Genomic DNA, 27,444 nt, shown 5'->3' with positions numbered 1-27,444 from the left:
TCATTAATTAACTAATCAGTGCCAGTAATTAAATTAACTAATTTAATTAAAATTGAATAAAATTTAAAGTATAGTTCCTTGGTTGTACCAGCCAAGTTTCAAGTGCTTAACAGCCTCGTGCAGTTAAAGTCTACTGCACAGTGCGAGCACGGAACATTCCAGTTGCTGGGGAAGTTCTCCTGGACAGCACTGGCCACCCAGTTGAGGCACAGAGTCTGGGGCTGGACCAAGTTTGGGTCAATCCTTGTTCTGCCGCTCCCTGGCCAGGAGACCGTGAGTAGGGCACTGAGCCTCCCAGAGCTCCATGTCTGCACCCATAAGGTGAGAACCACAGGACTGACCCCCCACAGCTCCTGTGAGGATCACACAAGACAGCACAGCAGGTGACAGCGTGACCGGCACGGGGAGGGCGTCAGCCTGAGCTCCTGAGCGAGTCGTCTGCAAAGACGGGGCGAGGAGAGCAGAGTTCAGGCCTAGAAGGGGTCCGCGGGAGGCCTTGGGTGGAAGGGAGCTGGCCGTGGCCGCATTCAGCCGCTGTGGGGCGGGTGTGCTGGGTGAGAGGGATAATTTTACAGGGCGAGGTCAGTGACAGGAGCGGGGCCGATCACGTCACTGCAGAGGGCGGCGACTCGCCACCCAACAAATCAGCAGAGGAGTTCTTCACCATTCCCCTCTCTGGTCACTCGTCTAGTCCCACTCTGTCCTTGGGAGCAGCGGCACACGCCTGTCCTCAGTGGACGGCCCGGCCAGGTCCTTCACAGCGGAGATTTCAGTGCCAAAGATGAGGCCTCCAGACTCAACCAGTCAGTGGCCTTTCAAACACCAAAGTGCTTGTTTCCCTGAGCTTAATGTGCAGGCACTTATCAGACACAAGGCCAATAAATATGTCAACGCCCCTTCAGCTCGCATCAAATGAAGCACGGACAGTGGGAGGCTCGGGGACATCGGCTGGACACAGAGAGGAACTGAGCAGAGTGCTTACTTTCAGAGACGGCTCACACCTACCTGAAGAAGCAAGTCTGCTGCATACATTGCCGGGTGATGCTAAACCAGTGCTAAAGGATTTGGAGCCTCAGTCTTCTCCTCTATAAAATGGGGTCACCGGTAACTGTAACAGTGGATTGAAGGTGACTTAAAAACTCCATGCACTCTGAGCACAGTTTCATTACCGAGAAAATGGTAGGGCTGAACCCAGTGGTCCTCCTGGGCCCCAGGGCAGCCACCACGAGCTGAGAACAGCAGGGACTCGGGGCACACTCGGCCACTGGGGAAGGACAGAGAACGGAGCAGGCATCCGAGGCAGCCAGTCTCTGGTTCTTGTTTCTTAAGTCCTCACATTCATGACTCACACAAATAACCAGTGACCTTTTCAAATAGGATTTCAAGTGATAAACAGAAGCACTCGTAGCCACAGCAGATAGAGGGCAAAGAAACGAAACTTCGTCATTTTCCTTCCTCAAATCTCCAGCGTTATTACCCAGCGCCTGAATTAAATCCTTCTGATACGCCCGGCACATTTTGGCAGTAAATACTCGTCTCAGGGGTTTTAAAAGATCGACAAACACATTTTGAAAGTTTTATCAAGACAAGGCTTGCTAAGGACAGGAAAGCAAGGTTATCTGAGATTGGGGGCCTTAATTAACAGTGTTTATAGGGAGTTAGACAGGCACTAAATGTACAGTCTTTGCAAAAGCACCGAAGATCAATATAATGGAATTGTGCCAGCACATCTAATAACAGAAGCACAGCTGTATTTGTTGAACACCTACTATGCGCCTGGCATTTTACCACTTCCTGACTGTTTAGATGTGCACTATTACCTGGATTAAACCTGGATCCAATCGTTCAAACAACCTATGATTAGATGCCTTATTATCACCCCATATTTAGGCAAGCACAGAAAGGTGAAGTCACTTGTTCTAGGTCACACGGCTAGGAGACAGCAGTTAGTCCCCAAATCTGTGTCACCAGGCTCTAAAGTTGACGCCAATCAGACACATCAGTGTGTCTCACTTCACCTTTGCTACAGACCTTCTGTGTCACGTATGATTATCCCAGGGCCCTCCGCAAATCACATGTGAGCTCGGAGTCTGTGAGTCCACACTCTGCTCAAGCCCCAAAATAGTTTCTTCAGTGCATCACGAGACTCACCAAGCCAGGGTCGGCAGGCATGGGGGAGAACATCCATCTGACCTCCTCACATTCAGAAAACCAAATATATCTCCCCACCGGCCCTTTGCAAAACCAGTTTGGGTTTTGAGTTCACAATTAACCCATACTGGGTGGGGAAGTTAAATCTAGAATACAGCACTGGGAGTATGAATACCTTCCAAACAGGATCAGAGAAAAGGATAGAGGAGCTTCTTTGGCTGAGTATAAAATTCACATGTGATTCTTCAAGATCAGACCTGACAACCCAGTCCACGGAAGGATCCAGATTTGGGGGATTGAGAGGGAAGGAAGGAGACTGAGAGCTTCCATGAAAGAAGCTGAGGGGGGCCCCTGGGGCCGCCAAGGACCTGGTGGTCGACTGGACACAGCTCTCAAGACACGATGGGCCCAGTGTCCTCTGAGACATGCTCATCAAAGTCAGAGGGAAGAACAAAGGTCAGGAGAGGCACAGTCCCTCTGGACCACCACCCCTAACTTTGGCCCACCCCTGTCTCATGACTTCACCCCTGCCTGTCGCAGTGTCCTGTCATGCCTCTTCCACTGGGGACTTGGGACCTCCCGAGAGGCAGGCCAATGCCAGCACGTCCACAAGGCCTCACCTAGAGTCATCTGTCAAAACTCATCACTCCTGGGGCATTTTGCTTTACCACTTTCGAATACTGTGTTTTCTTCTCTAGTTTTTTTTTTTTTCCTCTTCTTTAATTTTAGAGTAGGCGGAAGCCTTGGCTTGGCGTAAAATTCCATATTTACATAAAAGAAAAGATTGAATACATAGGAAACATAAACTTCTTGAAGGCAGGGGTTGGCAAACCATGGCTGGCAGGTTGGTAGCCTGCTTTTGTCAATAAAGCTTTATTGGAACACAGGCCCGCACATTCGTGTACGTTTCGCCTATGACTGCTTTTGTGTTATGAATCAATGGCTCAGGCAGGCAGGTGTAACAGAGACTGAATGGCTCTCACACTGGATCCTCAGGCAGTAAGATCCTCTTCTAGGGCCTCCTGACTTCTGAGCAAAAGAGCAAGGCTGCAATGAGTAGGGTGTCCTGCATTCCTGGGGCACCCCTGGGGGAGGTAGAGGTTCAGACACTGCATGGGTCTGCCTGCTAAGACCCTCGAGATTTCCTGGGTCCCTGGCCTCTCTAGTCCAGAGTTCCAGGCCTTGGATTCAATCCCAGGTGCACCCACAATGTGCAGAGGGAGAGAGGTGACATTGCTCATTTCCACACTGGCCCCATGCTGATCCAGGCCCTCTCTGCACAGTCCTCCCTCTCACTGTCCAGCCAAACTCCGTTCATTCTTCACAGCCCAGATGACTGACCCCTCCCCTCCTCAATGTCTTGATATTGTTGGGTGACCCAACTCCCTCCACCCGTGGCTTCTCCATTTTCTGGACCTCTCTGCTCCCTCACCCATGGTCCTGACCTGCCTCAGAGGGTGAGCTCCCCATCACCGTCTTGGGGGAGATGCCAGGCAGGTGACTCTCCCAAGACCACACCCTGCTCCTAGCGGTACTTGGGCACCCCCACTTCCCCCCTCCCTTTTACCTTCCTGCGTTTCCTCTCGCTCTCTCTGTTCCAGTCGTGTTAGCTCCCTATCTCTCCTTGAACTCTCCAAGCCTGCTCCTGCCTCAGGGCATTTGCACTTGCTGAATTTTCCAGCTCCTTCCCATCACTCCTATCCCAGTTCCAATGCCATCCTTCAAGGGTAGGAATATAAGGCCAAAACCAGTTTACATTTCTCGAGTCCTTTTCTTGGCAGTTTAGATCCATCTGCTCAGTTAGACTCTCACAGTAGCTCTGTGACATCAGCAGGGTAGCATTTATTAAAATGGTCAGCCCAGTGTCACAGCTAAAACATCATGAGCTGGAACCACTCCTGCCTCTCCTAACTCCAAGTCCAGGTTCATTTCCCAAGCCATGCGGCTGATCTCGAAGAATCAACATCCCTCACTCAGTCTGAGATTTGACAGGCAGGCTCTCAAAGAGACCAGATCAAGCCCAAGAACGTGGCCTTGGTTGGCTCCGGGCATCGGCTGGGGGGACCCCACAGAAAGAGGCTGGAGTTGATCTCCGCACCCTCAGGGGTGAACGTGTCAGTTCAGCACGCACAGGAACCGCTCTCCCGGGCAGGATTAGCACTGTAGCTGCTTCCTGCCCACTGGCATGACAGCCATCTCCTGCCGGTTGGCGGTGAGTCAGAATTTGCCCTGTGCCAACCTCCTGGGTTAGGCTTTTCCTGAAACCACGACAGGGTCATTTTTGGCCACACAGTGGCAGGATGGTGCCATGGAGGAGGGCCAGGAAGCCCCAGTCCCAATCTGGACTCTGTTGTTATAGACCGTGTGACTTTGAGCAAGTCCTTTCCTTCTCCAGCTTGAGTTCCTGCCTTGAGAACGGGGGGCGGGCAGGAGCCCGTGCGGGTGGCTGATAACACACCCAAACTGACATGCAAAGGCCTTGTGTGCCTTGTGTGCAGCATGGCCACTAAGCCCTGGGGACTTCTGCCAAGTCCCTAAATGCTGAGCTTCGGTTTCCCAACCTGTCGATTATTGGGCTAAAATCAGAGGCATGAAAGCTGTTCCTCATACGTGTGTTTTGTCTGCACTGTACAGCAAGATAAAACTTTCAATTAGCTGCAAATTTTAAAAATAAGAACATTTTTTAATTTTAAGAATAATACATTTTTACACAAAAATCTAGACTTTTGGCTTCCTTTGAAAGAGGAAGGGAAGGAGCGGGAACCCTGGGCTCGTGTTCTCCATAGGGACAATCCCCCGGGCTGAGCAGCAGCCATCCCCTTTGGTTAGCACCTGATGAGTGTTGTAATTATCCACAGGCCCCACTATTCCCTATTGTCTCATACCTTTTATTTTTTTAACCATTCGTATGACCCATGTGACCCCTGAAGCCATGTGAGACTGTGACCCCTGGACGGGGTGTCCTAAAGTTCTCCTCTGTTCCTGCTGTCATGACTTTCCCGATATTATTCACAAGGCACTAGATGCTGTCCTGCCACCCCCTGGTGTGGACAGTGGGGAACCAGCCAGCCTGAGGCTCGGTCCTGCAGGGCTGCCTCCCTCTGCCTGCCGAAGGGACAGGCCCTGCCTCTGCCAGGAGTCAGTCCCTGGGTCAGCAGAAAGATGATAGCCTCTGAAACGCACCAACCGGCCATCAGGCACACGGAGCTCTCCTCGGTGGCTGCAGCCTCCTATAATTACCTGCTGCCTGTAATAAAGGCCCCGTTTGGAAACCTTAGAAAGGGCCTCGCAAGGAGAACTTTTTCCTTAGTAATTTCCTGGTCATAGAATTTCAGGGTTGGAAAAGACATTTTAAAAGGCATCTAGAGCAACCCATCATTTGAGGCTTGACTCTCCTCCAGCGAGGTTGACACACAAGTTGGTCGGGGTCCTGCCATCTACCCAGCACTGCGGGCAGCTGGGAATACAAGGATGCAGCAAACGCGCCCCGCCCAGGAGGCCTCCCAGGTTCGGAGGCCAGTCGCATAGGCATAATGACAAAGAAGAACTCCAAGGACTCTAAAGCCCAAAAGCTATCCTTTGCTTGGCCATGATATATGCCAAATACTTGGCATAGATATCTTACCTAATTCCCAGGAAAACTCTTCCACCAGGTGCTATTTTTAATCCCTGGTTTGCAGGTAAGAACTTGAGGCTCAGAGAGGTTAAGACCCTTGGTTGAGGCTGCACAGCCCGTAAGTGCTGCAGTGGGCTCTGATTCCAGGAGTGCAAGACTCTGGAGGTGAGTTTATAAACAACTTCAGCCCACTATCCTAGAAGGGCAGAGGAGGAGTGGAGAGAAGAGGCCTGGGACCAGAGCCTGCTGAAGGGGCAACTGTCTGCCTGTCTACAGATGCTGAATTCTGAAGGGCAAGTAGAAGAGAGACGGAGCCAGCGTGAGGTGGGGGTAGGGAAGCTTAGGGCCAGGCTAAGGGCAGGGCAGGCACAGAGGTGTGGGGCTCCCTCATCTGCAATCAGAGAAATGCACATGAAAATAGAAGGAGACATCGCTTGACACCGATTAGCCTGGCAAAAATGAGAAGGCACCGAGATGCCAAGTGTTGGCGGGCGTGTGTGGACACGGGCCTCTTGCCCTGCTAATGCGAACTCCTTAGCCATTCCAGGAACCCCCTGGAGGTGCTAAGTAAGTTACATACAGGCGTATTCTGAGCCTGCGCAATGCCACCCCTGGGTAAATACCAGAACGATGCAAACTATCGAGCAAATTCCAGGATGTTCTTATACATGGTAAAGGAAGAAAGATTCTGGTTCACGAAGAACTTAAATTAGCATAGGGAAATGTTCTGTTACAATGTCAAGATGGCAAGAGTCAGGAAATAAATGGGACAGCAGTAGAGTCACCTTAAGGATAACAGGGTTACCTGGGAGGTGGGTGGCAGGCCCACATTAAGAACTCCATAAATGAATGCAGGCAAGTACTCTTACTTCTAACAATCATGGTGATCAATGTTTTGGGACCTCAGAGGGTATTTACAATTTCTCCCATTCAACACCCATTTCTTGAGCAACTGCCAGGTAATGCTCTGGGTGGGGTAGGGCTACAGCAAGGAACAAAACAGATAAACAGAGCTTAAATTCTAAGGAAGACGGAGAACAAGCAAACAAGTGACTGTGTCAGCTGTCCTTAGGCCACAGAAGGGGGATGCAGAGTAGGGACTGGGGCGGGGACAGAGCGTGCAGCAGGTGTGGCGTGCACAGGCACCTATGCACATATTCTATGGGGAATTCCATCTTGATGAGGACAGCCCTTCTTCCAGCACCATGGAAGCTTCTCTGTCCTCACACTTCTGCTTTCAGAGACAGTTCCCTGTTGTCTCAGTTTCAAGTGAAACTTAATTGAGATCATCGGGACTCCTATGGCATTATGCAAGCCATCAAGGAAAGATGCCGAGTTTGGGCCCATCTGGTACCTATCCTGAGTCAGGGGCACGCGGGTTTTGATCCCTGTCCAGCAGAAACTCGAGCCCCTTGTGAGTCACGGTCCCGGCCAGCCTGCTCCACCGCAGCCTTCAGTCTAGGAAAAAAGACGTTCCCCTGGAGCACGGATGGCTGCAAAGTGCTCAGTGCTCCCACCTCGTAGCTCACCTTCTAGGAATCTATTCGAGGAAATGACTCAACATGCGGTTTTGTGCCCAGAGACGTTTATCATGTTATTTTTAATAGCAAAATGAGCTCCTACCTGCTCCACATTAAGGGAATCATTAAGCAAATCATGATATACTCAAATAGCTGTTATAGAACAGAAAGTTTCACATCACATATAATGTTCATGAAGAATTTTAAATAATGTGAGAAAATATCAGCTATTCGGTTAAATTGGGGGAAAAAAACAGAAAACAACTTCAGAATTAGCATTGCAATTTCAGTGTGTTTTAACCATGGAGGAAGTAAAATATAGTGAAAGAAAACAGCCTAAAATACTAAGATGGGTACTTTCCGAGAGGGGTATTTCTGTGGGTTTTTTTTTTTCCTCTGGGCCATTATACTTTTTTCTCTTTTCAGTATTTTCTTTAGTGCTCATAGGCTACATTTTCTGGCTGGAAAATAAAACTACCAAACAAAAAATACCTTTTTAATGGTGGCGCCTTTAAAATCTTCCACAGCAACCCAATCTCAGGGGGCGGGGGGGGGGGGAGCCTCCCAGAAGTCACTGACCTGGGCACTCTCCCAAGGGCCGTGTGTGACCGGGACAGCAACCCAGGATTCGCCCAAAGCAGAGGGAGAAAAATAGAAAGCAATGTAGGAAATCAGTAAGAAAGAGAAGGCAAGAGATGGGTGAAAATGCAGACCCAGCAAACTTTTTAAAACTTAAAAACTACAAATGGCTTCCTCGGAATGGGAGTTCAAGGACACTGTCCCTGGATTCTGAGGCTCCCCAGGGAAGCCAGGCCATGGGAAGGCAGGTACTTTCACCCTTCATTACTTCAAAGCACTGTCCCAGGCATAGTGTGGTTTGATGTCTACCCCTGTGGGAACGCATTGCAATTCCAAGTCACAGCTGAGAATCTGAGGATCAGAGAGGCCAACTGACTGGCCTGAGGCCACACAGCTGGTATGGGGCAGAGCAGGAAGGGGAACCTCAGGCCTTCCACTCTGACTCCTGGAGTAGGAGTAGGAGCACCACAGCTGGCCCATGGGGCTGGAGTGGATCCCTGGCATGGGAAAGCCTGGCTTCAAGTCCGGCAGAGTCACCCTGTGGCCGTAGGATCTTGCTAGTTAGCCCCTGGGAGCCCGGGTTTCATCCATAAACTGGAGACAAACCTAATACTGACCCAAAGGGTAAAATGTTGAGCACCTGGCACCCTGCAAGCACACACTGAATTCCACTTTTGTTATCTGGTCACCACTGCCCTTCCTGGAGTACAGCCTTTCTCTGGTCTTGCACCCAGGCACGTGGTCATCCCTGTTCTCTACCACGCTCACTGTACAAGGGTCTCTCGGTGTCTACCCCCACAGCCCAGGGCAGAGAAGGTGCTGGAAAAATGAGCACTGGCCGGAAGTGACAGGGACAGAATCTCCAGAGGAGAGACAGCTCGGCTGGGGGAGACACTGTGCACAATGTTTCCAAACTCAGCTTTCAGGCTTAATGGAGTTTCTGGCCAACTGTGCTCAATGCGCATCTAATTCCAAACAGATGGGGCCGTGCCCCTGCCTGCTCCGGCCCTGGAGAGCAGGGAGGGGCCTGTCCCTTGTCCCCTGCCAAGAGGGGAGCTGCAAAGCTTTCGAGGGCCTAAAGTGTCAAAGCTCTTCCTGGGAGGTTGCTCAGTGGCCCAAACACCACACAGCACACAGGAGACTGGGGCTTCCAGGTGTGGACTCACAAACAGATCCTGGCCCACCCATGCCCTCCCCTGTCCCAGCACAAGTCACATAGGCACGTAGCTATTTATTGCTCCCTCCACACGCAGGCAGTAAAGCCTAGGGGTCAAGCCACCGGAGTATGAATCTGGCCCTTCCAGATCTTTTCTGGGCACCCTAAGGCAAGTCACTTAACTACTCTGTGCCTTCATCTCCTCCTCTGTAAAGTGAGGAGGGTGATGCTAAAACTAGCATTGCCTCAAAGGGGCAATGCGAGGACTGGTCAGGAGATTATGTGGAGCACTTGGAAGGATCCCAGCATAAACAGAAGGAGCTGCAAGGACAGCCACTTCTGCTGTGTCAGGCTCTCATGGGATTCTCAGGACCCACCTAGAGGGGTCAGCCCCATCTCCAGGTAATAGACTTACAATCACTCAAAAAAAAAAAAACAATCTACTGAGCTGCTTGCACACAGCACACCCTGCCCAGCAAGCAGCTCAGCAGATTGTTTTTTTGGGGACCGAGCACCAGCAGACCGGCAGGAGGCTGGTTATGGGAGTTGCAAGATATGGGGCCAAGGCCCGACCCTGGGGCCTTGTCTCTCAGAAGGAGGATACAGTTTTTCACCCTGTGGTTCTTAAGCTTGACCTTGTGATGTGCTTTAGCCAGTGTTATGCGGAAGAAGTGCGGGGGGTGGGGGGCAGCCCAGGGCCAGCTCAGAACCACGACTGTAAGAGCTTCCTGTGCCTGTCCCTCCGCGAGCTTCTGACCTCCATCACGAGAAAAACATACCCCAGGCAGCCTATGATCCTCCAGCTGGGGCCACCTTGACTCAGACTAAACCAAGTCCACCACATGTGACCTACAGATCCATGAAATCAAACCGAACGGTCCTATGCCATTTTTGTGGCTATTTGTTATGCAGCAAGGACTGACTGATACACCCTCTCTGCTCAATCACGTTCATGTATTGACTCCAGCTGGCCCTCTCAGCTCAAGCGCAGAGCTGGAGACAATAACCAAACAGCTACCACTTAAGCTTACCAAAGGCTGCATGAGCCATAGTTATCCCAATTTTTCAGATGAAAATGTGAAACACAGAGAGGTTAAGAACTTTTCCAAGGCCACCCAGCTAGAAAGTGGTAGAGCCGGGACGCAGACTCAGGCAGTGTCCTCCAGAGACAGAGCTCCTGAGCACCAGGCCACACTATCGCCTCCGGTGACATCAGCATTTTGCAGGTGAGTGGATTCTGCCACCTCTCTCCGCCACAAAGGTGGGCTTGAATTGGGAAGGTTGGCCTGGGCTCCGGATGGCCTGCACTGTGGCAAGCTCCGGAGCTGCGGGCAGCCCTTTGCAAACATGGGCACTCTACCCAGCCCTGGAGTCTCCCAGAACCCAGGGCCCCACACCCTCTGCTCTGCATTCCACCATCATTCATTCCCCAGCTGCGGTCTGGGCTCCTACAGATTATTCTAGATCAAAAGGAGGGGAAGTAGAAAGAGTTGATGAAGACACTTAAGGCTCAGAAACCACCCGGAGCCACCAAATCCATGTGCCGGCCTCACTAAGGGGTTCGTCTAACCATGTAATCTGCTTCCACCAGCCACTGTCTCCCATCTGACCAAGACATCTGTCTCCAGAGAAGAAGGCAGCCACCAAGGAGCCAGGGACCCAGTGGCCTGTGCGTTCCTGAGATGCAATTACAAGTCAGGGAGAAACGAAGAAAATGCTGGGGCTTTCAGGCAACAGAGAAACTGCCGTAAAACCCTGCAATTACATCGCCAAGAACAAAAAAAAAAAGAGCTGCCACGGAGCCTGGGGCGGAAATAGCCCAGTGTGGTTTCCTGGACTTAGAATGCTGCACGAGGGGACATCATTGTAGTGGTGGCCCAGGAGAGGAGTCACTGATGAAGTTTTGCAGCTTAGCACAGCGGGTGGGGCGCACTGCTGTTCCCGGCAGCGCAGGGTAGGCAAGGGAGCCGGGGCAGGAGGCCAGGCCGGGCGGCTGCTGCAGGCAGAGGGCTGTGTGACAGGCAGACACGAAGACGCATCACTGGAGTCAGCTCTCAGAACAACTCAGCCGAGGTACAGGTACAGGCCTGTACCCCCAGTTACTGGACGAGAAAACAGAGGGTCAGAGTGGTGATTTGCCCAAGAGCACCTGGGCACTGATTCTCCATTCCAGACCCAGCCAAGCCCCGGCCCAGGGCAGCCATCCCTGCTAAGGTTCAGGTTAGCATGGGCAGGCACTTCTTGGTGCAGGGGCTGCTTTTTAACAAAGGACAAGGCTAGGGCTTGTTTTACTGTGGGGGTGGGGGTGGGGTTGGTAGAACAGAGGAAGGGAGAGAACTGGCCTGTTTGCCTACAGGTGCAAAGCCAAGGGAGCGGCGTGGGCTGTGGACAAAGCATTAAATTGGGAATCAACTCGCCCAGTTTCAAATCCTGCCCCTACGAATGCTGTGTGATTTAGGGCAGATTACTTCAGTTCTCTGTGTAACGATGTTCTCATCTGGAGAAAAGGAGTTGAGGTGAGGAGGGGCCGGGTGGTGGGAGGGATCCCCTGGTTCCCTGCAGCTCTGCATCCCTTCCCGCGTGTGTCAGCTTGGAATGACGGTGGTGGGAAGGGAACTGGAGTCGGATGATGCCAGGTTCAGATCCCAGCTTTGCCCCGAGCTGCTGGGTGACCTCAGGCAAGTAACTCGTCTGTGGCTCAGTCTGAGCCGGGTAAAATGAGGATAATGCCATGGCTACTGCATAGGTTGTGGTGACTGATGTGTGTACTTGAATAGAATAGTAGAATAGTACTTGTGCACGTGAGGCTCTGCAGAAGTGCATGTCAAGACTTAACCCTGGCATACGGCTGAAGACCCAGGAGAAAGAAGGCTTGCTGCTTCCTGGGGCTCTCACACCCCAATGCCTCCCCCAACCCTGGCCCTCATCGTATATGAATCCCTGGAGAAGACTCCAGATGGGCCCTGGCTAAGGCCGGGGGCTTAGACATCAGAGGCTGCTGTCCAGAGGGAGGCAGTCTCAGGTGAGAGGCTCAAAGGTGAGCCTGACCGCCCCCCAGGCCAACCCAAGGGGAATGAGCCCAACCCCACTGGGAGCTCATTAAAATTATCCCAGAAATGGTATGTGTAGAGGCAGGGATTTAGTTTATCTCCCAGGGCCCCTGGAGACCACATCCAACCCCTCTCCGGCACTCTGTGCCTAAAGGGAAGGAGGGGGGCCTAGCCCAGATTACTAGAACTTCCGTCCACCTGCTCACGGGTTCATCCACACATCCTGGTGCCACGTGTCGGGTGTTGTGCTAGCCACTGACAGTGCAATGCTGACTGCACCGCAGCCTGGGCCCTAGAAAAGTCCGTGTCCAGCAAGGGGAACACTAGCAATTAGCAATCAGTGAGTTCACTGAGCCACACAATCAGTCCCCCTCTACGGCTGAGACTAAGTCAGGACCCGGGGTCAGCAAATGAAGGTCCAGGGGCCAAATCTGTCCTGCCACCTATTTTTTGTAAATAGAGTTTTACTGGAACACAAGGATATCTATTTGTTTATCTATTATCTATGGCTACCTTTGTGCTATAATGGCAAAACTGAGCAGTCACGAGTCAGATGATCTGGCCCACACAAACCTAAAGTATTCACTGCCTGACCCTTGACAGAAAACATTTGCTGCCTGTGGCTGCAGATTCTAAGGGCTCCAAGAGCAGGGCCACATGCATCCTGTCTGCCTTAGAGCCCAGAACAGCTTCAGGCACATCAGACATGAGGACATGTCCCCAACACAGGGCGGCAGGGACAGTTCCCAATGCAGGTGGCCCTTGCGCTGAGTTAGTAAGGGCCAGGAGACATACTTGCTAGATGAAGAAATGGGGGCAGGGTGTTCTTGGCCAAGGGATCAGCCGGTGCAGAGATGCATGGGGTGCTGCAATAAATACTAGTCCAGAGCATAGGTGGGGCAGAGTGCACGGTGGTGGAGCAGAGCCGAAAGGGACACTGGAGTGCTATGCCGGGCCAGACATGCGCAGCTAGAGTGCCAGGCCCCCCGCTGGCGGAACAGAGCAGCCAGGGAGTGGGTGTCTAGCCCGATCTAGCCACAGCGCGGTGCACCAGGTGATGGGGACAGAGTCCAGCCTGAGTCTCTGAGGTGGCCCAGTCCTTGCCCTGTGGAATGTAGCGCCCAGTGGTGGAATCCTACACGCAGATGCCAGGCAGAAGGTGAGTCAGAGAGAGTGTCAGCGGTTCTGATGGAGAGACGGGCCTTGGGGTGTTTCTGGGTGCTGCTCCCCAACAAAGGCACAAGGTCATGAAACTCACGACCAACCAGCTGCCCTACTTGGCGGGACAGAAAATTGAAAGGCCCAGCTGATGGGGAGACAGAGGGGAGGACTGACTAACTCCCGTGAGAAGCTGGGACGCCAGGCTAGAGGTGCACATGGGGCATCGGGGGACGGGGAAGAGGGGCCCCAGGCCCCATGATGGGCTCTGGGGTGGCTTCCCAGAGAAGCCTAGGAAGTCAGCAACAGGAAGTCCCTGCAGTCCGGCAAGAGGCACAGTGTCACTCATGGAAGTGCGCAGTGTCCCCACAGTCAGCAAGGCCCCCCAGGCTGCCTCCCCGGCTCTGACTCACCCACTGGCCCCTCGCTGTGAGGCTCTTGTGTTCTCTGCCCTCAGGCTGGTCAGGCACAGTCCTCCCTCCCCGGTGCTTGGCAGTGGCTGTCCCCTCCGCTGGGTGCAGTTCCCCACACCCACTGGACACACGCTCACCTCAAGTCTCCGCTCTTCCCTCTCTTCGCAGCCTGGCCGGCCCTGCCTCTCCACTGCCGACACCCCCAAGTCCTCTCCCCCTCTCTACCTCACCTTACCCCCTAATCTCCTGGTTTTCGAAAACTCTGTTGGAGACCTGGTGAGTCTAGACCTTTCCAGAATGCCTCCCAGGTGAGCAGCATATCACAGACCTCCCTGCAGGGCAGAGCGAGCAGCAGCCTCCCAAGTCCTTCCCAGCTCCGGGCCTCCAGCGCTGCTGTGCTCAGACTGAGGAAGCCAAGGCTTTTATTTTTTTTTGAACCAATGTATATTTTCGAAGGCTAAGGGAATGCATATGCTTTGTGAAGCTCACACTGAGAGCTTCCAGACAACAAGCATTTCAGGAAAAGGCTCCCTGTGTGAGAGGAGGAGCAGCCTGGGGTTTCTGGGGACTTCCTGGGGCCAGAGCTGTAGGTTTCTTCTTTGATTTCTGTGGTGCCCGGAGCCAGACATTTGGGATCAGGCAGTCACATGAAGAGAGGTTCTTCACCAGCAAACAGAGGAAGAGAAGACAAGGATGGCGATCAGGAGTGGTCCCCCGCCCAGCCCTTGACCCGGGGCTCCAGGCACGCTAAGAGGTGAGGCTGGGTGTGCAGAACCTGGGGCCCCGATGGCCGGTGTGCCATCTGGGCTCCCGCATGGAGGACTATGCCCTGGACACAACTGTGGCTGTCCCCATAGTTTTCCTCACTCTTGGTGAGGGCACAAAAAGAAATGGCTCTTAGAACATTTTGATTCTTAGAAATGATATGAAATGGGTGACTTTTGCTACAGTAACTTCTGCAATTTTTTACTGGCTTTAGTATATGTGTAGTAAACATAATATAAAGCATAAATACACATGAATATGTAGTGCATATATGATATATAGTACACATACATTTATACACACATGTAGTATACAAACCCAGGATGTATGTGTCTACATAACCTACACATATGTACAGCGTATGTATATATGTGCTGTAGATATAGATATATAACTTACATAGCATTTAATATGTACCGGGTTCTGTTCTGCAAGCTTTACAATACTGATTAATTTAACTCTATAATAATCCTGTGAGCAGGTACCATTTCCCCATTTTACAGAGCATGGAAGACAAAGAGAAGCTACATATCTTGCCTGTGGTATAACTCAAATGTTTGCAAGTGGACCTGGGACAGGACCCCTCCCTCCCCACCCCCCACCAGGCAGCCCGTATGAAAGGCCATATCCCCAAGTACTGCACTTTGGTTCCTAAATTACGTGCCAGGGACCTCTGCGGTCACTTAGGCCCTTCCAGGGAATCCACGATGTCAGACCCACTTTCATAATTTGCCTTTTTACTTTCCTTCTCTCCCGTGTGCACAGTGGAGTTTCCCAGAGGAAATGACAGCTGATTTCACAACAGCCTGAATACAGAGGAAGCCATGAGAACCCAGCTATTTTCCTTTAAGCCCAACATTAAAGAGATCTGTAAAACAACAGCACTCTTACTAATTTTTTTTTGTTTTGGTCAGTAGTTATTTTTCACTAAAATGTTATTTATGTTACCACATGATGGATTTATTATTATTTTTAAATGAGGTAATAAATATTTAAATAATTTCTCAACGTTAATATCGAATATGACACATAATAGATAAATGCCACGAAACAGAAGCTACTGGGACCATCAGCAGTAACAGTGGAAAGGGTCAGTCCTAAGCCCCCAAAGCGTGAGGCCTGCTGTGTGACACCAGAGCATGCAGCTCCTCTACACCCCAATGTCTATTGGGGCTTTTGACAAGGGTGATCTTGGCAATTTTCCAGGACTGGTCTTCGGCCCTGATGCAGGTGTATGGCACCCCTGGTCCCCACCCACGAGACGCTGGAAGATTCTCCAGGTGCTGGGACAGCCAACACGCCCCTCCCCAGCGTGGAGCAGGACCCTATTCTGGACTGAGAAGAACAGCGTTAAAAGGACCCTTCTGCCTGTCCCTTCACTCACTCCATACTCATTCACTCAAACCACTAAGGAACTGATCAAGTCCCGGGTCAGAGCTGATGGAGTGTGTGTAAGTTAATCCGTCTTTTTTGACTGTTTTTCTTCAGTGGAATTGCTCAGGAGCCAGGGCTCTTTGGATTACCACTGCATGCTGGGATTCAGGGAAGCCCTGGATTTCACGGCATGTGGGCATTCTAGGCCCCTAACAATCTAAGGGCACCCTGGATTCCGTGGAGATCCATGGTTCCTTCAAACCCTAGAGTTCTGCAAAACCCTTCAAGGCTGTGGCACCCTGAGAACCAGGGCAAATGAGCTGCAGATGTTGCAAAAATCCAGAATTTCATGATCCTTGCATGCGCTACTTTTCCCAGAATTTCATGATCCTTGCATGCGCTACTTTTCCCAGAATTTCATGATCTTTGCATGTGCTACTTTCCCAGAATTTCATGATCCTTGCATGTGCCACTTTCCCAGAATTTCACAATCCTTGCACATGCTACTTTCCCCCCTGTGTCCTGCCAAGGCCCCAGGTTTTCAGATGGACTTGAGTTGAGCCAGGGGCTCCAGTCCAACCGCCACACAGCTGTGAGAGTGCACCCCCCACCAGCTCCATTGCCACACATTAGCCCTCCAGAATCAGGAGTGAGCACCTCTGCCTGAACTTCGTGTCTCTTCCTTCATACCACTACCCCTCCTCACCCCTGATCCTCCCTGACCTGGACACTGGGCCCTGCCAATCTGCCTGCCCGTCCCATGAGCCCACTGCTGTCGTGCCCCAACATTTGCAATCGTCCTTTGCTGAGCAGGGGTTGTGTTCCAGCTCCTGTGCCAGCCTCTCTTCCCCTCTGTGACTTTCCTCTACAGCAAAGCCACAATGGGTAACAGGTGGCAAGAACCCTCACCCTCAAAACACTTTTGGTATCTCTCTCCTGGGAACTTATCCCTAGGACATATTTCAAAAGAAGGAAAATGCTAAAGGCAACACAGTGCTATTTAATGATGATGATACATATATACATTGATATATATTATCTATAAATAAGCAGCAACAGAGAGGGATGGTTACTTAAATATGGTGCTGTCATATTTAAGTATGAAATACAACACAACCATGTAGCATAATAACTGTTCAGGGCAATTCCAGAAACACTCCCTGAGTGACCCAAGTACTAAAGCTTCAGTGGGGAAGGAGTGGCCCCTGCCCCCAGGGAGGTTCCAGTTAGGTGTCTGCCCAGCTGCTGAGGCTGCAAAGTGCAGGGAGCCCATCTCATTCTATTCAACCGTGAGAAGACGCAAGCTCATCTCCCCAGCCCCAAAGGCCTTCCCTTCCTTCTCTTTCTCTGATGGCCAGTCCCCCAGCACAAAGGATATTTTTAGTGCCTGTGAGAGTGTTTACATGAAGAGCACTGAGCAAATGGTGACAGATCTTCCTGCACAGGCCCACAGATGTAGTAAACAATACAGGAGCTTGTCAAATGGATTTCAGACAGGCCAGCCGTGGCTTCCCACCCATCTCCTTCCTCCTCCTCCCTAGCCACCCATAACAGAAAGATCAGGAACATTTGGGCAGGGTGTGTTTGCTTAACTGAATCAGAGGCATGAAGATCTATACACAGCAGGCATTCCGTATTCTGGTCAGCACACAAGGCAGGGAAGGGGGCCAGTTCCAAAGTTAAAGGACCATGAGCCTACAGACATGGGACCCTTCCATTTCTAGTTCTTTAAAAGCTGGGGGCAGAGGTCAGAGGCTGAGGAGCTGAAGAGGAGAGAAGTGATCCCCAACAGGGCCCAAGCCTGTGTCCAGCCAGCAGAGTGGCCAGCTAGCCAGACCTCGTGTTTATCAAACCAGCAGCTGGGCTGGTTCTGTGTGGCTGAGACGGCCAGTGGACCGACGGTGCCTGCCTTCAGATGGCCGTTCTCAGTACTGGAGACACAAGGTTGGAAATGGCCCAGGAGGTCCAGTGATGAAGGAGCTCCCAGCCTAACAGGGGAGATGGACCATGGGCCATTCCCAGGAAGAGGGTGCAGTCAGTGAAATGAAAGGGAGACACACACAGGGGGTTTGGGGGCTGGAAAGGGGAGGAAAGAGTCCCAGAAGAGGCGATGCTTGTTTTATTTGTTTTTGTTTTTGTTTTCAGAGACATTGTCTCACTCTGTCACCCAGACTGGAGTGCAGTGGCACAATCATAGCTCACTGTAGCCTCTGACTTCTGGGCTCAAGTGATCCTCCTGGCTCAACCTCCTCAATATCTGGGATTACAGGTGTGAGTCACCACACATGGGGCCTCAAGCTGAGTTTTAAAGAAGGATGATGACTCACCAGAAAGGCTGCAAAGAAAGGCATTCCAGGTACAGAATAACATATACAAAGTTCACAAACCAAGCCCTGGAGGCATGACAAGCACTTCATGTGGGGTGATGGGAACACAGGCTGTATCTATAGTGCACCTGTGTCTATATCCACAGCCATATATCTCTATGCATCCTATATACAATACTGGATGGTGGAGGTTGCTATACGTCTAGCAGGGTTCTAAGCACCTGGGCATATACAGGCATACAGTTTTGTTGTGCTTTGCTTTATTGTACTTTGTAAATACTGCATTTTGTTTTGTTTTGTTTTGTTTTGTTTTTTACAAATTGAAGGATTCTGGCAACCCTGTGTCAACCAAGTCTATCAGCACCATTTTCCCAATGGCATCTGCTCATCTGGTTAGCATATTTTAGCAATGAAGTATTTTTTAATTAAGGGTATGTACAGTGTTTTCTAGACATAATGCTGGTGCACACTTAATAGGCTATAGTACAGTGTAAATGTAACTTCTGCATGCGGTGGTAAAGCAAAGCATTCGTGTGGCTTGCTTTATTGTGATATTGGCTTTATTGCAGCGGTCTGCAATGGAACCCGAAATATTGCAGAGGTATGCCCGTGTGAACTTATGCAATCCTCAAGATTAGTGCCATTATCTATTCTGTCCATCTTGTGGACAAGGAAACCGAGATTAAGAGAGTGCACTGTGACTAGGGTGGCACAGTAAGAAGCAGCGGTGTGACTGGAACTCAGGCCACCTAACTTCAGGGTCCATACTGTGAGGACTCTGTGATTAGCAGCCGGTAGGGTGGGGTCTTGGGGGCGGCCCAGGTCATGGTGAGCCTTGTCTGTCCTCCTATAGGCTCTACACTCTGTCCCAGGCCACAAGAGCTATGGGCATTGAAAGGAGGAAGGACATAAAAGGATGCTCTCCAGGAACAAAGGTTACCTGTCAATGCCCAAATGCTTATCAGCTAGGCATGACTAGAACAAAAATTAGCCTTTAAGAAGGGATCAGTCTGTGGGTTTGGCTTCTAGAAGCACACAGAAAATTTCCATAGTGGCTTCTGGTGGTCCCTCTCTTCCTGTGACACTGTTGTTGTCATCAAGGCATCCCTGGCTAGAGTGGCTCACCCTGGAAAGGCCATTCTTTCAATGTCTTTGCTGCAGCCAGCCAGCCTCCCGAGCCGACAGGGAGGGAGACCCTGGCTCCTGTCCTTGCAGCTCATCATGTCCTGCACCGTGAGGCTCAGCTATAAATCACAGTGACAAATATGCCTGTAATTTACTCAGCACTTACTATGAGCCAGGCACCGAGCCCAGCTTTTTGAGTCATCATGTCATTTAACCCTTACAAAACCCTAGCAAGTAGGTACTATTTTATTACCTCCTCTCTTACAAGATGGGGAAACTGAGTCTCAGGGAAGTGGAATACTCCCGCAAGCTCCAAGATCTGGGGAGAAGTGGATGGGAGAGCGCCAGGCTTGTAACTCCAGGCCCACTTTCTCAAACTCACTACAGCTTTTACATCCCTGCGTAGTCCATCTCCCCTGGGGCGTGGGATTGGCCCCATTTTATCACGAAAACAAGACCCAGCAGGTTAAGATCATGTAGCTGGCAAGCAGCAGAATCATCTCCAAGTTTTTTCTTATGAATCCAGCGCCCTTGCTTCCTCCCTCTGGCCCAGCTGTCAACCAGGGCTAGACCTCAGAGTGTCCAGGGAAAGCACTTCCTGCTGCTAGCTGCCGTGGTTTCAACTGGCTGGGCTCGACCTTTCCAGAAGATGGTACTGGTGAGACTTAGGACTGCAAAGCCTCTGGCCAGCAACTGAGCAGAACCTACACTTGGAAGTGTGGAAGGTCTGTGGGTCCCCTGGTCCATTTGACAAATGAGGTAACAGGTGCCAAGGGGTGGGGGTGCTGGGTCTGAGGGTCCCGGGGAACCACTGAGGGCTTCTGGAAGACAGATCTCGTGCGCTATAGAGGGAAAAAGTGTAGGCAGAGAGCAAAGAGCAGGCTGGCCGGTAAGCTCCATGACAACAGAAACCACACGTCTATTCTTTGATGCTCTATCCCCAGTGTCAGGCACTCAATAAAAACCTGTTGAATGGACGTGTGAATGAATTAGCCTATTACAGCTGTCCAGGAAAGGGCACAAAATATGGACAGGGAATTCAAGCACTGTTAGCTCTTAGTCTTGCTGTCTCTGGGCACACATAATATTAGGCACTCCACCTTCATCCTTCATAACCAAAGCATTTTACCATGCCAATAGAAACTCTGCATGGACCAAACACACATTATTCCATTCTATGGCTGTATTTCATTTAAACAATCTCCTAATCTTGGCCCTTCAGGGTGTTTCTAGTAGATTGCTATAAAATTAGGCAGAAAGTGGATGGGGCTCTGGAGATAGGCCAAATGCCTTTAAATCCCAGCTCTTGTGTTTATCAGCTATGTGACAATTAGTAGGTTACTTAACCACTCTGTGCCTCAAGTTCCATCATCTGTAAATGATGGGGAAATGATAGCAGCTAGCTCCCAAGGCAGCTGCAGGGGTTAAACATATCAATGTGTGTGAGGCTGTTAGAAAAGTATCTGACCCACACTGGTCTTGCAAGCATTCCACCAGCCTACATGACCAGTTCAGCTGATTCCTTAGAATGCAGTCCCACAAGTGGGACCACTAGGTCAGCCACCCAGCAGTGCTAAGGCCAGAGCTCTTTAGCCCTATTCCTTTAGCCCAAGAACAAGGACTCAGAGGACCCAGATGAGGACTAAGTCCCTCCTACTACAGAGTACCAGTATTCCCACTGCCTCTGGCAGGACACAACCCCCTTGTGCCCAGCTCATCCCAATAGGCACTAGGTACCCCGAGAGAGAAGGAATTCTCCCTACTAAGCCCCCAAGCTCCTCAGCTACACCCCACTTATCTAGGGCTTGCATTTTATTTTAAATTTATAAATTTATATTATTTTTTCCCTGAAGAAGACTCCCAAACTGTACAAGCTTTGGGCCCTACAGAACCAGAACTGCACCTGCATATTCCACTGGTTTGTTAATGTGTCTGTTTTTCCCATTAAATTATTAGCATCTTGAGGACATAGCGCTTGTCCTATCCCGTTTGACCTCCAGTGCTCCGAAAAATGCCAGGGACCTGGAAATCACCCAATGAGTATTTGCTGAATGAACGAATGAATGAATGACAAGGAAGGCAAATCACAGCCAGCATGGGAAGCTCTCTCCCTCTTCACTCCATTCACTCCATTTGGATCTGTCCTTAACATCACCCTGTATAAGTTAAGACTCCCCCTCCTGCTAGCCTTTCAAATGCTCAAGTCTACCTGTCTCTGCAACTGTTGCTCTTTTCTTAAAGGTTATCAGCACCAGCTCCTCACTGCCACCACCATTTGCATATCTAATGATGGCCAGGATGTCCTCTTATCTAATCAGAATGCTCCAGCCTGCTGTCCTTCCCTCTGGGCCAGCTGATAACATTTCTTTCTGTTGGAGGAAATGCTTGAGTTCTGAGAGACAGTGTCCACGCCTGTGACTCTGCCAGGGAGGAAAGCAGGCCTGGCTCTTAGTGGGAGGCCACAGCCCCCAGGAGGGGAGAAAATCAGTCCCTGCCTGTCCTGTGATCTGCAGCCTCCCTGCTGTTCTCTCCTATCAGCAGTGTGACTTGGTTCCAGAAACATCTCCTGGAGACCCCCCATCAGCACACCCATGCTGTGTCCTCCCCCAGCCCCCCTGCCCCTGCCTCTCACATTTATATTTTTCACTGTTTGCTGGGGATTTCTTCCCCCTCCACATCCCTGGCTAGGACCTTTGTCAGACTAGAACAGTGCCTGGCCCAGTGAAGAAACTCAGAAGCATCTGTGAATGCCTGCATGAAGCCAGCATGATCAAGTGCACATTCTGTGCATGTTCTGCTGGGATCTGGGGATACAAATGTGTTTAAGGCCTCCACGCTGAAACAGCTCTCTCAAAAAACTCCACTGCAAGAGATGAAATGCTCCCTCTGCGGAGAGGCCCAGTTCTGTAATTACACCCTCGGCCGGATCAACTTCTTTGCAAGCACAGAACAGCGGCCCTTACCCCCATGGAAACACGCACATGCATAAGCATGTTCACTCACTGCCACGTGCTCCTGCACACACTCCCTTACAGGACTCCGTCAGAGCAATGCAGAGCAGACACGTGGCTCCCGGGCAATGAAGGGTGCGGTGTCCATCATCATGTTTTGGCTGGCCTTCTGCCAGGACACCCAGAGACCTCTGGTCAGTGGGGACAAACGTTTCCCCCACCTCCTGCTCTAGTTTTTCTCCTGGGACAGTGGTGTCTCCCTGGGCCTTTTGATCAAAAACTGACAGGCAGCTCACTGTAAGAGGTGCTGACTGTAAGACTGCCATTTTAATAGCACAAGTTAATTTTGCTTTGCACAAGTTAATTAGCTTTTCAGAGTCCTGGTTTCATCATCTCCACTTGGGCCACTGGGTTCATGTTACTATAGCAATATCAGCAAGGGAAAGGGTCCAGAACCTGGCCTGATCATAGTGTAATAAACATGGTGGCTAGTGGTGGTGCTGAGCGTGGGAGTGGAGTTCACCGTCGTCACACAGACATGAATCTCACGAATGTTCCAGCGTCATCAGTGTGAACTCATGGTGGTTTTGATATACAGATAGGTCAGTTTAGAAGTGATCTGGATGATATGTGTACTGTGGATGGTGTGTATACTGTGGATATCTCACACCTGTGCACACACACACACACACATACACTTCCTAGACAGCCCAGAAGCAATGCTACCCCAGTAGCAATAAACACACTGAGTCACATGTTGGCTACTAAGCATGTGAAATGTAGTAAGCATGTCTGAGAACTGAATTTTTGGTTTTATTTCATTTTAACTAATTAAAATTGCAATAGCCCCATATGGAGCGGCTCCATGTAGACAGCTCAGGTCTAGACCAGAGTTGGCACACTTTTCCAGTTAAGGACCAGGGAGTAAATATTCCAGGCTTTTCAGCCACGCTACACTCTCAGTGGTAATAACTCGGCTGCTGCGGTGTGAAAACAGCCACAGACAATACCTGAACAAATGAGCATGGCAGCGTGCCAGCAAAGCTTTATTTAAAAATAGGCCAGGCCAGACTTGTCCCGTAGGCCACAGTCTGCCGATGCTTGCTCTAGGAAACACCAGGGCTTCTTGGGGATGATAAGCTCTTGTCATCAAATGATGCTCCCAGTCCAGGTTTCATTCACCAGTGTTCGTGAGAGCTCAAAAAGCTCTCCCTTTAAGAAAAAGAGAGGCTGCTTGATACTCCAACAGGTCTGCATTTTTCCCCCAAGGGAGGATGTATTTCCCTTCCACGGGCCCTCCTCCTTATGGGCTATCTCTGGGAGAGGCAGGCCTCGTCACAAGGAGACCAAGAAACAGGGAACATCCGCCCTTCCTCTGCAATGTAACCCACAGAAGAAACCAGAAAAGACAGCACACCCCCCTCGCGCTGTGGACAGACTAGTCACTTACCTCAATAGGCTGAGTGACGTGCATCTCTGGTCCACCGCTGGGGCTGGCCTGGCCAAAAAGCTCAAAGTGTTTGCTCACTACAGGTCTTGGAGGCACTAATTCCCTCTCCTTGGCATTTCCAGTTCAGGAAGTTGGGGGTCTGAAGGTGGTATCAGCTAGAAGGGAAGAGGACAAACATCTAAGTCAGTTTTGGCATTTAGTTCATCCACCGCCTTTTTAAGATGACTCAAGATAATGAAAAGACATTCACCCATTTGTTCCACTCACTCACCCAATTATTTATACATCAATATTTTTTAAACAAGCACCTGTTCTGTTCCAGGCACAGCCCGCCACAAGCCAGGACAGGAAGTCAGTAAATCATAACTTCTGTCCTCAAGGAGCTCAGCCTGGCGGAGAAAACAGGCAAACGCAGAAACAGTTCAGGGCAAGGCGACACAAGGAGGTGAGCGAGCGACATTGAGGGCAGCTGAGGAGGCAATGGCCAAATCAGCCTGGAAGAAGAATTTAAAGAGGAGGTGACGTTTTAAGCAGCTCCTTGAATAGGTGCTAGTGAGATCTGCTTGGCAAAAAACACAAAACTTGAGAAAAGTGTCTCCAGGGACAAGGAAAAAGAAATATGCACAATGTGAATGTATTAATAAAAGCGTGAGATCAGGGAGGAGGGATAAATCAGGCTGAGACCACTAAGAACCGGCTTCTGAAGGCTTCTTTGGAGAGTAGGAAGATCAGCAGGAGCTCTCTGGCTGGGTCCCAATCCCTGAGGCATGCACACTGTGCATGTCCTCATCTGATCCTCCCCTGGCATCACTGAGGTGGCCCCACTTTGTCCCATATGGTGGCTGGGCAGGAGAGGCTGGAGAGCTTATGGTGAGTCAACTTGCCCAGGATGACAAGGGCAGTAAGTGGCTGGGAACAGGCTACCACAGAGAACATCCCCATTCCTGCTGGTTCCAAAGTCTTCATTGTAATGGTAGCCATTAGTGCAGCAATGGCTGTGATTTGCCAGGCCACGTGCATGCACACGCCTCTGCACGTGGCTTTGCCTGCCCTTCCAACATGAGGTGGAGTCTATTTCTCCACCCTTTGAATCTGAGCTTGGCCTTGTTACTTACTTTGCCCAACGGCACAACATGCAAATGTGGTACAAATAAGGCTTACAAAGTGCTTATGCCTAGAAGTTCCCCTCTGGCTGCTGAGAGTCATTCTGCAGCCACAGTAGCAGGCCTGAGCTAACCTCCTGCAGGAGGAGAAACCACCTGGAGAGAGGCATCCCAGGCGCAGGCTTGTGGGTGGGGCCATCATAGGCAATCCAGCCTCTGCCAAGCCCCAACAAGACCAGAAGAAATGCCCATCAACCCACAGAGTCAGGAGAAATAATAAACGCTTGCTATTTTAAAGCCCTAAGATTGGGGCTGTCTGTTATGCAGAGAAAGCTAACTGATACAATCACCAAGGTATCTTTACAACCCTGGAAAAATGATAAGCTTCCTTGTTAGTGAGAAAGGGTTGAATTTCTTCCAAACATGTTGGTGACTGTCCAGAGATAATGAGGGCCAGAAGGCAGGGCCTTGGGCAAAAGGCAGAGTGGGAGAGATTTGAGAGCTATTTTAGAGGCAAAATCAACACGATTTAGTGACTGAGCCCAGAGTTATTTAAAGGTCTGCCTCTGTCTGGCTCTGGAAACCAAGTGTACTGTTGACTATAAACAGATTCTATTTGGCGCCTGCTGATGGGGGCAGGATGTTTACATGGAAGAAACATGAAAGTGGCCAGAGTCTGAGCAGTTAGGGCTGAGCTCAAGGGCTGGGAACGGAAAGCTATAGGAAGGCAACTCTTCCTTTTTAGCCCATTGTCTGAAATGAGAATTAAGGCAGGTGCTCACCGCCACAGCCTCCTAACTAGTGTTGCTATTACCTCTTCCTCCAGATCCACCCCTTTCTCTTAGCAGTAGCCAGTGGGATCCTTGTCAACTGTAACCCGGGCCTTCCTCCCTCCCATCACCAGGGCACGTCTACCCTGCTTACCACTTTTGTCTGCACAGCCCAGCACACTGTTTGGCATGTGGGAGAAAGTCAATTGCTATTTCTTGAATGAGGGAGTGACCCAAAAGATTCAGGATTTACACTTCTAAGAAGTTTTCTTTGACACACCCCCATCCAAAGTTGGGTTAGGGGCCCTCCCTTGGGGTGCCTATGGCTTCACTCATGTGTTTATTCATTTGTTCTTTCATTTAGCAAGAACTTTCTAAGCACTAGCCATCACCTGAATCCTACTGTCAGGTGCTCTCTCTAGACCAAACCTCTTAGGGACATCATTATATGTCACACCCTCACCTGCAGTGGCTATTGTATGAATACAGCAGGCACTAAATGAAGACTGGTGAATCAATGAATGAATGGGTGAATAAGCACATGAATCTCAGAGCAGCAGTTGGGATGTGGCTGATTTATAAACTTAGCAGGAGCCTGTAACCAAGTTCGAGTCTTATGCATGCTACATTTCACTAAATAGTTGATAATCATCACAAAAAAAACCTGCATGTAGCTACGCATATGCAGAGCTATATATTGCAATTGTTCCATGCCATAAGACATAAGGGGAAATCTGGGAATTAAACTAAATGTGGAGACGTGCTCTTAACTGAGCCTTAGATGTCCAACTCCATAGCCTGGCACCTATAGCTACCTGTGATCTTCGATTAAAGCCTAAGACTCTTCTTCTTGGGTCAACACATAATCCTAAACAAATTCTTTCCCTGGTCTTGAGTTGGCTTAAAAAATAAATAAGTCAGTGATTGCACTGTATTCCAATCCCCAATTGGCGAGCTTGCAATATGGGGCTTATCTTAAACACTAGACCCCCGCCCCCCAGCACTGGGAACACAGAGAAGGCATTTGCCCCACTGTCTTTGTGCCAATGATCCTAGGAATAGCCCGGTGCTACTTAGATGTCCTTTGCTTTTTGATGTTAACATGACCCTGGCCACCCTTCCTGAAATGCCATGTTGAAGCTCTCTTCTCAACCATGCCCTGTTGTCATGCTTCTTTCTACATTGCTTCTCCACTTCCCCAGCCCTTCCAAGACTGACTCCAATTAAAAACAGTGAAACTCTCACCACAGAAGCATCTGTGAACTGTGTTCATGAATATGCACCACACAAGAAAGACAAATCAGACATAGTCCTCATTGGTGAGCTCATGTGAGTGCATATTGAGCTCCCGTGACTCACCAAGATCACACTTAAGGAAAACAAGGCCTGGAGAAGTGGCTCCTCCACCAGACGGCTGGACAGCAGCACAGCTGAACCATGGGCCAAGGGCCCTAGACTCTGGGTTCACTGTTCCCACAACCAAGCTGACCTCCTCTCATCCTACCCCAGCCACCCATCCCAACGTTTCTATCCATCCGACTGGCAGTCTCTAGCACCAACGCAGGACCCAAGCAGGGAACTGCTGGGCTTAACCCAGGAGACTCAGTGGCAAGAAAAATGTCTCTCCGCTCCAGCTAGAGCACAGATTAGGACAAATTCCGGTCAAACAAATCACAGTTATACACTTATTTTTCCTGTTCTGGATCCATAATTCCTTCCTTCTCTGTCCCTGTTAGTACACCCACCGGTCACAGCCCCCACGTGCCATCTGAGGTTCCTTTCTACTGCACAATACATTAATAATACAGTAAATCTCATAAGAGATTTTGTTCTCCAATTTTGTGTCTTCTCCGGGTAGAGCAGCGAAATGGAAGTAAAACTTGACATCACTCCTGGAGGCGAAGAGCCAGTTTGCTTAATAAATCATAGCTTTTCT

General features: G+C 50.3%; 1 protein-coding gene across 3 annotated transcripts in view; it reads right to left on the bottom strand.

Annotated features, from left to right (window-relative positions):
* ST3GAL1 (ST3 beta-galactoside alpha-2,3-sialyltransferase 1) overlaps positions 1-27,444 on the bottom strand; it is a 92,096-nt gene that overhangs the window by 47,537 nt on the left and 17,115 nt on the right. For all 3 annotated transcript variants that reach the window (XM_012785454.3, XM_012785453.3, XM_012785452.3), the window contains exon 2: positions 23,636-23,790. The gene's annotated coding sequence lies outside the window, so the exon portion shown is untranslated. The remainder of the gene's footprint in view (positions 1-23,635; positions 23,791-27,444) is intronic.

The sequence above is a fragment of the Microcebus murinus genome, chromosome 7 (assembly GCF_040939455.1).
Source record: "Microcebus murinus isolate Inina chromosome 7, M.murinus_Inina_mat1.0, whole genome shotgun sequence".
Taxonomy (NCBI): domain Eukaryota; kingdom Metazoa; phylum Chordata; class Mammalia; order Primates; family Cheirogaleidae; genus Microcebus; species Microcebus murinus.
Note: the sequence above shows the minus strand (reverse complement) of the source record. Positions and strands in the feature narration are given on the sequence as shown.